General features: G+C 32.5%; 4 non-coding genes across 4 annotated transcripts; 1 reads left to right on the forward strand and 3 right to left on the reverse strand.

Annotated features, from left to right (window-relative positions):
- The first annotated feature begins 8624 nt into the window (after positions 1 to 8624).
- Positions 8625 to 8697, forward strand: TRNAF-GAA (transfer RNA phenylalanine (anticodon GAA)). The gene has a single exon. It is a non-coding gene; the product is annotated as a tRNA-Phe (tRNA).
- A 1102-nt stretch (positions 8698 to 9799) lies between these two features.
- Positions 9800 to 9872, reverse strand: TRNAF-GAA (transfer RNA phenylalanine (anticodon GAA)). The gene has a single exon. It is a non-coding gene; the product is annotated as a tRNA-Phe (tRNA).
- Positions 9873 to 10154: 282 nt separating this feature from the next.
- TRNAF-GAA (transfer RNA phenylalanine (anticodon GAA)) lies at positions 10155 to 10227 on the reverse strand. The gene has a single exon. It is a non-coding gene; the product is annotated as a tRNA-Phe (tRNA).
- Positions 10228 to 10505: 278 nt separating this feature from the next.
- Positions 10506 to 10578, reverse strand: TRNAF-GAA (transfer RNA phenylalanine (anticodon GAA)). The gene has a single exon. It is a non-coding gene; the product is annotated as a tRNA-Phe (tRNA).
- Positions 10579 to 12781: the final 2203 nt, after the last annotated feature.

Here is a 12781-nt window from a genome sequence, read left to right on the forward strand (position 1 = left end):
AGTGTTTTGGTGTAGTATATATATATATAGTCATCATATGTATGTATAGTATATACTGTAAATGTCATAATATAATATATTATCAACTAAATTCACATTAGTCCTACAACGCGTAGATAGGCGCGAAACCCCATTTAACACTTACTTAAAAAGCATACACAAAAATTAATACATATATGTATATGTACATATGTATGTATATATATTTTTACTCGTTCATATCAAAACCTTTGTATCTCATTATCCATTCCGTCACTATCCACATGACACTTCAGCATAGGGAACGACGACGTCCGCGCCTGATTAGGAAAATAATTATACCATCGCGACTGCTGAAAAGTGAAATTAATTATTTACGTATGCCAGTGTGCATACACACATACAAATATACATACCTACCTACGACTTGTGGGTAACCTTAGCACTTGGACTCGTAGACGAGGAAGAAAAATTGCAGTTATTAGACTAAGTTTACATTTTTCACACAAAATAACTTCATAACATTGTGGAAATTCTAAATTGTGTCTTAATGCGAATTTTATGCATCGCTGATATTATACGAGCATATGCTATGTTCTGGAGTGTGGCTGCTGATTACTTTGCTCACGGCTCCTACTCGGTTCTGTATTAACATATCCATATATAATAATTTTATGCATAAGAATAAGTCATATTAATAATGCGAACACATGTTTATTTATATAAAAAACAATGCATTTACAGTTAAAATTTATTTTTTAAGTCATTTGAATTTGTTTATTATACACTGAAAAGGGTATTTTAAGTTAAAAAAACGTAGATGAACTTATTAAGTGCATGTGAATTATCAGTGTGACGACCTGAGTTAGTTTACCCATGCTCGTTTGTATATATGCGACTGAGGGATTAGCAGTTTTTGAGATATCGATATGAAATTTTGCACATGTTCTCCTCTCCCCAAGCAGCTGCTCATTTGTCGGAACCGTCGATATCGAACAACTGTAGCATATAGCTGCTATATAAACTGATCAATCGAAAAGTTCTCGTATGGGAAACTTTTTTATTTTAGATTATTCCGATAGGATCACCATAGCATATAACCGCCATACAAACTTGCCGATAAATATCAAGATAAAGATTATCCTAAAAGATATTATTTTCTTACTAAGTAACTTAACTTAAATTCGATTTGAGGGTTGTTTATATCAAACAACGTGGCTAGAAAGAGCTAGGAAAACGTTTTCATTGGGATGCCAACCGTTTAGCCGTCAGATTTGGTTATGCTTATAGTCGCTATAAGAAATGTTCCAGGAAAAGATATTTTTGTATTGTTATATTGTACTATCGTTAAATCGGATTTTTATTTCGTATTCTAGGCTCCTGAAACATATACATATATGCACCAACATCTTTCACATAAAACTAAGCACAGCTTGATTTTCAATACATAAAAAAAAAAAATTATATAAAAATAATACATAGTGACTGGAATTGTCCAAAGCCTACTAACAAAATACAGAGGTTTTTTGGCGTCCTGAGAAATTCATGTTATTCAAAATTACATATAATTACGCGTCTTTTTTTCAAGTTTCGTTATATATTTAAAAAAAAGAACGTTGGCCGCAAATTTTTTTTCTCCAATCAAAAGCAAATGCAGCGGCATTGTATCCACCTTTGTGCATAGACGATTTATCCGCGTCTCGTGGCCCCCCGAATTGTCTGTCTGTCAGTTGGGATGCTGTCGCTCCGATTTGCACTGCGTCTGGCTTGCTCAAGCAGCTACATAATTACGCATCACTTTTACTCTTGCGCTCTTGTATTATTATAATTTTTTTTTGCAAATGTTGTTCATTTTGTATTTGTTATCTTGTTCTTTTATATTTATTTATGAACTGCGTAACTGAACTTGACCCACAGCGTGTGAGAAAGTTATGTTAGAAAATTGCGTGCGTGCTCACGCGGTTTTTTTTAAAGCTGTTTTTTGTTTTTTTTTAATTTTTGATTGTACATTGTTTTGATATCTGCAGGATTGCGTGTTTCCTTTTAATTTGCAACATTATTATAACTTTAAGAGAATAAGGCAGTAAGAGTTTAATTTGCCTAAAATTATGGGGTTTTAAAAGTTTTGAAAATTCGTTACTTTTTTGTTGTCTCTTATGCTTTGTGCATATAGCGCTTATTTAAAAAAAAAAGTTTCGGAGAAAATACCGTATAGTTGTAGTACCGAATCACTTTTGGTGTGTTCGTATATATACAGATAAATAGACGAGCAGACAGATGGACATGGCTAAATCGACTTAGTTCGTCAAGCTAATTATTTATGTTCAGGCTCTAATAATTAAATTTAAAGTAATAGTGATAATAATAACTTTGAGTTTTTATCAGTGCCAGCCCTGATTTATTTACTTTAATTTAAATAATATATAAAATAATTAACAAAGTTACTTTATTTATAATATAACTTAATTATAGGTTAAATTTTGTTGTTAAGGCAAAACAGGCTTTGAAGGGACGGAGAATTTGGCATTTGCCTAGGACGGTAAATTGTCTCGGGACGGCCCTGGTTTATATATTGACAAGTATTTGATCATTTCTTGATAAGATGCATATTTCATAGCTTGGCGTCAAAATTCGATAAATTGTTTTTAAGTATACTCTTCTTTACTTAACTAAGAGCTCTAACGGATTTCGTACTTTTTTGAAGAGCGACAATGGTTTAGTATAAAACAAATAAATTAATTTAAAAAAAAGTAACCTATGAAAAGCGTTTGTCTCAACGTAGAACGCACAAAGTTTTTATACCGATGGCAGTCTGATGTGCAAATTTATATTCCTCTTTACGTTCAGAGTAAAAGTTTACAATTATCATGTTTGCAATAGCTTAAATTTTTTATGACCCCTTTTGTTAGGTTCGCAACACTTACTAATGATTTTAACATTTAGATTAATATGAAAGGCAGGTTATTGTTTTAAAGAAAATAATTTTTTGGCAAATTGCATTTTAACATTTCAATATAGGGTTGATATAGCGTTCAGTTATAGTAATCTTCCAACTTTTATATGCCATTTTGTAGCCTTATGCTTAAAAATAGGAAGTAGTTTCGGTAATTTCCTTTCAGCAACTATACTCTTGAAGTGTGAGAGCAGAAAATAAAAATCACTGGACCAGACTCGTTGCTTATGGTGGACGTAAAAGTATTTCAAAACACAATTTAAACAACTTAGCCATCGTTTTCATTGAATTTTGAGATGAGCCTAATAAGCTGTCGCCGCGCGCATTTTATAGAGAGTATTCGGATATGTGAAATATTTACTACATTATTTTTATTTTTTCAAGGTTAGGTAGAAATACAGAACATATACATTTAATTCAAGTGACACCAACTTATAGAAACAGTATCCTTTTTTAGACTGACTGGTATATAGAAATTATAGTATCCAAGATACTAGAAGAAACTGTTTAGCTCGTACCAGCAGTAAGATAATATCATTCTTGCGGCTGATATCTCTTAAATTTTTAGGGATATTCCGCTGAGTTTTACCAATATTTGGTACTAACTTCCTCTGTGTTTTATTCAAGATAATTGTCTAATTAATAGAAAAATATATTATAAACTAATCAGAGCATTATTGTCATAACACGAGTTTTATGAGTATGGATATGGGCTGGTTGCGGCCGTTTAGGAGTGATATTCTATATCAGGAATGTTATATGTTTCAAGGAGTTTGATTGCAATATTTCAATTATCTAATAAAAAACTAAATTTATTGTTGCAATACGATATTACGTTTGTTTTATGCTTTATCTTGAAAGCTTTTTAATCCATTATCCATTTGCCTTTGTTGCCATAGTTTGTTAGTTTGTGAGATATGTAAAATTAAAGTAAATATCAAGTTTACTAAAACTAAAGTATTACATGGGTTTCCTCGAGCAGAAAACAGCCTATTTGCAATCATTTCTTTTATAAAAAATGAAGTATTTTACTCAATCTTTCTATTATAACTTTTAAAAATTTTTTACAAAGATTTTGTGAAATTTTCAAAGAAAAATATTCAAAACTCGGCCATTATGACTTCACTTCCGGCAGACCCGCGGAAAAAGGGTGCCTCCGCGTTGACTTTAAAGTTTTAAGTGACTTTATACTCGTAGTCGTCTCGAGCGCGCAACTTTTCAAGACCGTGGACTCTCCAAAACAATTACTCAGATTAAATTAAGCATTTAGAACAATATTCTAGAGATATTTCAAAAAAAAAATTCTCAACCGCTTTTCTCAGTATGTTGTATTACAAAAAGAACATATATAGCTCTTTGATCGCGACTTTATCATCCGACAAATGTGTGAGGCAAAGTATCAAAATTAGTTCATTGATCGCGCACAAATAATCGACAACACGCTTATGCGGACACTACGGAAATGCATGTCAGAAAATTTTTGGGTCAACGCAATCAACAAATCAACGCGAATAAATTCGTGCAACACGAGCATAAAGACTTATCTTACTTACAATGCAGGTAAAGGTGAAGACAAATTTGTACAGACATAAGTATAAATAGTGCTTTATATAGCTACAAACTGATCAGCAAATCAATGAAGTCCAGCGTAAATCACTGAAACGGCATAAAACCTTGAGTTTCCGCTTGACTTTTTGCATGAAAATTGTGATATTTGAACTTTGCGCATGTGCAGCTATTAAGCGCTGTTGTGTGTGTGCTCGACTTAACTTACATAAGAGTATATATTACAAATATATTTTAACATACCTATATATCGGTATATAAAGGAGATTTCATTGCACAACCTTGCAAGAATAAAAGCGGCGCGCTAATCACTTGCATTCGCGCTGCCAGCGGAAGGCTTTGGCTTTTGCGAAGCTTTAATCGAAACGTTGCTGGTTTCGGCTTTCGCTTACAGTGTATTTGTTGTTTCATTTGCGTACTGGGCTGGCAACGCTTCTTTAGACAATATGTTGCTGGCTGTACAATGCTGCTCTACAATTTACAATAATTGATTGCTGTCATTAAAGATGAAAAATTCTTCAAATGTCTGACGGAGTTTAAGGCGTTACGGGCGCATGGAACACATACATATTCACAGCGATTACATACATGTATGCAAAAAAAAAAAAAAAAATGCTGCGCAGAGTTTAAAGATCAACGACAGCAAAAATAAACATAAAATATCAGCTTTAACATATAGAATTCTGACTTCATACTCCTTCTCGCTTGTAATCGGTACGCGCGCGCTTTCGTAAATACTTAAGTATATACATATGTGTATCTATATATTTGCCCACCTCCAATGCTTGTAAGCGTCCATTTTGTCTGTTGTATGCTTTAAAAATTTGATTGGCCTACACTCCTTATTTGGTTGAGCTGATTTCGCTATGGTGTGAAGGTGATAATTTTCAGTTGCCCTTAATGTATGCAATTTTTTGTAGTGTTTTAACTCTTAAAGAAGTCATTATAAAGGCATAAACCACAATGTTTGGTTTAAAAGTCGCACGTGTGTGTTAAAATATATGATATCACATACACATACAGCTAGTGCCATATCCTTTTTCTTGTGTAATTATGTAACAACAACAAGTTTAGACAAAGAGTTATTTTTTTATATTCTATAAACAAGGAAAAAACTCGGTAACTTAATATTCAAAAACCGGCAACAAAATGATACATTGGATGTAGTAAACCCAATTAGAGGCCTGGATCAATATAGTAGCACGGGACGCGGGTCAGCGTTTTGCCCATTACCAGTGAAGGAGAGTGAGAAGGAGATCGGAGACAATTCCCCCAGGTCTCAGAGTTCTCAGAGCTCAAGAGAATGCTTGCTGGAAATATACTAAGCAACACTGAAAAGGTAATCGCCAGACCTAATTTGAAGCAACAGGCAAATCGTACTGCAAAAATTAAAATTTTGGATGCTCACTATCATCGGTGTATCACCTATGGTTTTGTCATTCTTTGAAATAATACGAACTTTTCAGTCTTCAAGTCAGGTCTTCAGTCAGTCCGGATTTCTTCTTATCAAAGTGTAAATGCTATCTCCAGTTACCAGTAACAAATTTTCCAACATTATCTTGTAAATTAATTAGCAATAAAACATCGATCTACGAGATCATTGGTTTGATGTATCTCCAAAAAAGTTATCTATCAGGTGTATCGGTTTTTTTGTGAAAATGAAATACTAATTTTGATTGAGAAAGTAAAAAAAAATTATTCAATTAATTGACCATTGCTTTTTACACATTTTGACCACCTTTCTGTTAATGTGTAGATACCATGCCAATAGTAATGTTCGTCTTTTGAAGTAAACCAATCAAACACCCAATGTTGGTCGTCTGCGTAGGAATCGGAAGTGCTGCTCAGCCAATGCGTGTGCCATCGATGAAAACAAATACTTGTAGTAATCAGAAGGGATCAAGTCTAGTGAATACGCCGGGTGGGGTAGCAGCTCCCAGCTAAGTACTTTGATTGTATCCTGAACCGATTTTGCTTTGTTTGCAGGTGCATTGTGGTGTAACAAAAGTATTTTGCCGTGTCTTCTGGCTCATTCTGGTCGTTTTTCGATCAATGCATGGTTCAAATTGCTCATTCGTTGTCTGTAGCGATTAGTACTAACAGTTTCACCAGGTTTGAGAAGCTCATGATATACCACACCCTTTTGATCCCACTAAACACAGAGCATTGTCTTCTTATTGCAGCGATGTGTTTTTGCTGTCGATGTTGATGGTTTTGTAGGATCAACGTTTGGAATTCTTGAAATACCATAATTCTATTTTTTATCGCCAGTGATAATTCGATGCAAAACTGATTTTCTTTCGTGTCTTTGAAACAAAATTTTACATGTCTTTTTTGGTTTTCCTTTTGTCTTTCATTCAAATAGAAACAAAAAATTAATGCTTTCCTTAAATCATCACTTTCCGGTACAAAATTTGACGTTTTCAACACAATGATAAATTATGATTTTGTTTGTTCAATGACTGTAAGGTCAGACAGATGTCATACCAAGCAAACAGAAAAAAAATTAAGCCTCGTTCACAAAAAATGTTTGTTTGTATCTTAACGCTCACTTTATACCGGTACACCTATTATCACTTATTCTAGATATATTTTGATAACTTTTGAAATATTTGTGGAATAATATTGATATATTGTGAGCCCATTTCAATGTTTTAAAAAAAGTTAAAATTATATAATATTACTCCTAACAGATTTTGAGATTTCGAGATTTTAACTTACCGCCTCCATTTTACAGACATAACTATTTGGTAGTTTGCTAATTAAGTAGTGGTACTGTCGGCTTCGGCTAGAAAATACCTACTTTACGGAGTCTTATTTATTAATTTATTTTAAACTATTATGTGAGTTTTATGTCGCTCAATCTTCGATTAAAAATTCCTATAAAGGTGTTCCAAAATTAACGTAAGTTTTAAATTAGCTGCCATAAAGTGTTGGCAACCCAAAAAACAAATCGACAGCTGACAGTTTAGGCTTATTAAAAATGGAGCGTTACGCCATAGAACAATGTGTTTTCATTATTGAGCAATATTTCAAAATTAATGAAACAATTGGATACTGATTTTTCGAGCAAAATCATCTTAAGCGATGAAGCACGTTTTCACCTTGATGGGTTTGTTAATTGCTTTTTCGGTTCTGAGTACCCACATGTGACTGTCGAAAAACATATGCATTCACAAGGGGTCACTGTTTGGTGCGGAGCCATAATTGGACCATACTTTTTTGAAAACGAGGCTGGTCAAGCAGTGACTGTCACTGGTGCTCGAAATCGCGACATGATAACCCAGTTATCTTTGCCGAAATTGGATGATTTTAATGCGGTCATTATGTGGTTTCAACAAGGCGGTCATACAGCCTGTGAAACACTTTAATTACTCCATGAAACATTTCCAGGTCGTGTACTCTTTCGTTTTGATGATCACAAGTGTCCTCCTAAAACGTGTGATTTAGCATCATAAGATTTCTTTTTATGGGGTTTTTTAAAATTACAGGACCATTGCAACAAGCCCACAACCACGCGTACTTTAAAGGAGCAGATTCAACGTTGCATTAATGAAAATCAGCCAAACAAGTGCACATATATAAATGTATGGAAAACCGTGGATGTCATCTACCCGTTGTGTTATTCCATAAATCGAAAGACTAAAAACTGTATCTTCTATTTAATTCGAATGTTGCCTTAATTTTGGAACATCCTTTACAATTTCCATAATTCGCAGTTTTCTAATAATTGCATTTTTTCCATAGTAAAAACTGTGAATTTGTGATATTTTTATTAGCTTCCGAGTATATTTAACCGAAAAAGAAAGATTTTATGATAAGAAAAAAAATTAACAACAACAAACCAGTCCAATTTCGTTTGTATGTGCACTCCAACAACACGCTTGTTGAACAGGTTCTAAATATAGAAATGATAAGGAGAATATTTTCGTTAATCACCTGAGCATATCCGAACTATATTTTATTTTTGTTCAGCTTGTTTATATAATTTACATCTAACAATACCTTAATCTATACAAATTTATACAATATGATACGCATTTTCAATGAACTAAATTTGTGAGAGTGTATGTGCGTGTATGTCGGTGCGTAATCGGCTGCTCGACGAGCGAAATTATTGATGTGCGCCGAAATAGCTCAGTTGGGAGAGCGTTAGACTGAAGATCTAAAGGTCCCCGGTTCAATCCCGGGTTTCGGCATAAGAAATTATTTTGTTAATTTTATTTTTTAAATATTTTTTTATCACGCCAAAAATTTAATATGTTGCTTTAAAAATATATACATACGTACATGTAAGAGAATTAATTTTTCTATTTTGCTTGCTTCAGGTCTACTCAGCTGTACCAAAAATGAGTTATTACTGTAAGTCGATATAATTCATAACGGTTTGTTTATCGTTTTACCTACAAATATCCACAAAGGGTTCGTCGGTTTTTTTTGTTTATTACTCTTTTGCATACATTAAAATTTAGCACATATTCCATAAATATTCAAAAGTAGTTTGCTTTTATTCGCTTTTTGTACGTCCTTTTCTTCGTAAATGTTGCATAAAATATGCACGAACAAGGTGCATCCTGTAGACACAGACCACAAGCACTACAACAACTGTCGGCTACTGTGTAAAGTTCAAACATTTGTTTTGCTGCTGACGTTTTTTCGCCTGCAGCGATTGGCACTTTTACGGTACGTAGGTAAAAATATACGAGTGTGACTCAGTACCACATACACTTATATCATTTATATACCTAAATTAAGTAGAATATCTAAATTTGTACATAACAAACAAAGATTCCAAGGTAGATAAGAAATTAAACAAACTAGATCGTTGAGGAGGCGGGTAACAGATACGTAGAAGTTAAAAGGTGTAGTCACGTGTACATTAATTTTTTCGTATGTCCCTAAATATGTTTGTATATTTTTGTTATTTTATTTGTTCAAGCGATCAGTAAAGTGTTTATAAAAGTGGTACAAAAATAATAAAAATTAAATAATATAATAAAAACATATGTATATGATGTGTAGCAGTACTTACGATTGGAAGATACCTATTTTTATGAATAACAAATTTTTACAATTCTTTTTATATGTTTTGTTTTTATTTGTTATATTTTATAAGCGCTACCTATATAAAGGAGTAAGGAAGAAGCAACTACTATTTATTATTTTGCCTTTTAGATTTTTCTGAAAAACTTCTCTCGCTTTTTAAATACTATTATTTGTCCTTCTCGTCCTAATATACGAAGTTTTAATATTTTTTCATACTAATTAATTTCCATCTTCTTGTTTTATTAAAAAGTCTAATGCCGAAACCCGGGATTGAACCGGGGACCTTTAGATCTTCAGTCTAACGCTCTCCCAACTGAGCTATTTCGGCTATATTAAACCGTTAAACGATCAAACGGTTATTACAGCAGTTTACCGTTAAGCGAATACTTTATAAGTATGCTTTGGAAATCCCACATTATTTTATTATACGATTCTAGTAATAACAAAAACTAAACTACAAAATAATGTATGAAATTAAGCTTAAAAAGAGTATTAATATGGTATAATTTATAAATTATATGTATTACATCTAATAATATTCTTATTGCAAACATTTTAATCGAAAGTGTTTTTCCATAATATAAGTGATAGTAAAAATATAATATAAATTTGCCGAAACCCGGGATTGAACCGGGGACCTTTAGATCTTCAGTCTAACGCTCTCCCAACTGAGCTATTTCGGCCAGTAAAATGACTATGAAATTATTCTCTAATTAAATCTTTTAAAAATTTGGAAGAATTCTACAAAAATGTCAAAACATCCAACTAATTGTTAAATAAACAATTATAAAAATTTCCCCACAAAGTTTTACATATTATCAAAATGATAGCTAATATATGTACATATATCGTATATGGTATACAATGTTCTATAAAGTTATGGTATATAATTCATGAAAATTAAAAGTTTTCAAAGCCTCATACTCAAATTAGTAAGAAATTTTACTAAAATATAACTCTATGCCGAAACCCGGGATTGAACCGGGGACCTTTAGATCTTCAGTCTAACGCTCTCCCAACTGAGCTATTTCGGCATGTTGTTTTTAATTTCGAGATAGTTTTTAAAATATAAAAAAAAAATGTTAAAATTTTGATAATATGTGAGGAAAGATTACATGAAATCAGAGCTTTTGACTTATATTTCGGATACATATAGTCAATTGTTTGAGAACTTGTTTTTACCCCACAAATTTTAAGCTTACTTCGAACAGTTAATCAGTTTTAAAGATCTGTTGAGATTTTAATACCTATTTTCTAAGTTATTGGGACAGCTTTTGATAAAAGTTCTCTTTTGAATCTTTAAATTTTAACTCCATCAGAATTCAATTGTAATTCGAAGAGATTTATACCTGATATTTAACTAGAATAAATTAATTTGGAAATATTGAGTTTTTAGTTTAACTAGTCCTTAATTTAATTGCGGGTAAACAGAAGAAAGTGTAGAAAAAAAGTTTTATCAAGCGTGATATCCTAACATTAGAAAGCTTCAAAAATATATAGATACTTTTCTCATACACAATACCTGTCGCCGTCTGGCAAACAACATTACATATTTGAAAGGTAATCTGAATTTTTAATGGTATTGTTCAGAAATAAGAGATGATTTTAGTATGTTTGCTTAAGAATTGACGTACCTTGATGTAATTGGTATGCAGTACAAGCTTCTAGGTTGTTATTGCCTATGAAAAATGCTTTATTGGGATCCAACTTTTGACAATTTCAATTAACACATGGGCAGAAAAGTCCCGGGCCTAACAAAGAAAACCACTTCTTTTTCGTTCAAAATTTACTTTGTTCATCAGTATAATTTCCATTAAGAGCAACACAATTAATCCAGCGCCGCTCTTACATTTCAATACCACTTTTAGAGAACGATTTGTCCTTTGCCTCAAAATAAGCCTTAGTTTCAGTGATAACCTCTTCATTCGCGGACGCGGCATTAATTCAAAGTGCAATTTATGCATTTTTGTCATTGTTTTGATTGACTTGTTCTCTTGATGAAACAACGGTCGCTTTTTTACAATTTCGAACTTCAAACGTTCCAATAACACTAGATAATAGTCACTATTGATGGTTTTTCTTTTCTCAAGATAGTCGATGAATATTACACCTTTTAAATTCCAAAATTTTCGGTTTGTTACGTTTAAACATGGCCAAACACTGTTCATAATCATCAACACGTTGCTTTAGTCAGTAAACGCGGCACCAACTTTGAACAGAGCTTTTTTATGGACAAATGCTCATACAATATAAAGATAACACGTTTTTTTGAAATCCTTACGATATCAGCTATATCATGCAATTTCACTATCGATCATTCAAAACGATTTTGTGGATTTTTTTTTATGTTTTCTGTTGTTACAGCCTCATTTGGACGCCCACTGTGTTTTGCATCATTGGCATCTCTACGACAACGTTTGAAGTTTATTGTGGTTTCTGATGGCGCGGAGTCCTCATAATACTTTTTGAGCCATTGCTTCGTTTGAACGGTATTTTTTCCCATCAAGAAGCAGTGGAAAATTAAATCACAAAATTGTTTATCATCTATTGTTTTTAAAGTAACAAAAGTAGCGTCAATCTTAGCACAATAACTCGGAAACTATTGAATAGAATGTCATGACATTTTAACTGCTGCCTTTTGAAGCTTTGGAAAATCTTAAGGTTATTCACTTGAGCTTCTTTTCATCAAAATATTTTTATATGCGTACGATCCAAAAAAAAAAAATTATTTTGTCTTCAAAAATATGCCACCACACACCATATTTCTTGAATTTGACCGGAGTCAAGAGTTCAGGTGATTATTTCGACTTTATGTAAGATCTATGTTGGGGTGCGTGTCCTTCACTTGGATAATATACTATAATTATATATTGTTAGTATTAGTATTTTACTTTGGATTTTACCGAACTCATTCCCTCATACGAACGAAGTTATTCACTTTAATCCTCCATTTAAGAATGTTCTATAGCTCATAAATAGTAGAACAGCTGATCTAGCATATTTTCTAGTGCTCTTGCGTAGATCAGTTGTCTCTCCCAGTATCCCTGTACGCGTAAATTTGAATATTCCTAAATCTTTTTTCTGTATTTCCTAATTTGAAGGTTCGCAACCAGTGCTTCTGTTTTCTATACATCATTTTTAAGAAATCGAAACTATATGTAAGTGTATATCATATTTCAGTTTGTTTTATAATTATTTCTTAGTACAGATATAAATAAATGTACAAAGTATGCTCTA

This window comes from Bactrocera oleae, chromosome 4, assembly GCF_042242935.1.
Source record: "Bactrocera oleae isolate idBacOlea1 chromosome 4, idBacOlea1, whole genome shotgun sequence".
Classification (NCBI taxonomy): Eukaryota; Metazoa; Arthropoda; class Insecta; order Diptera; family Tephritidae; genus Bactrocera; species Bactrocera oleae.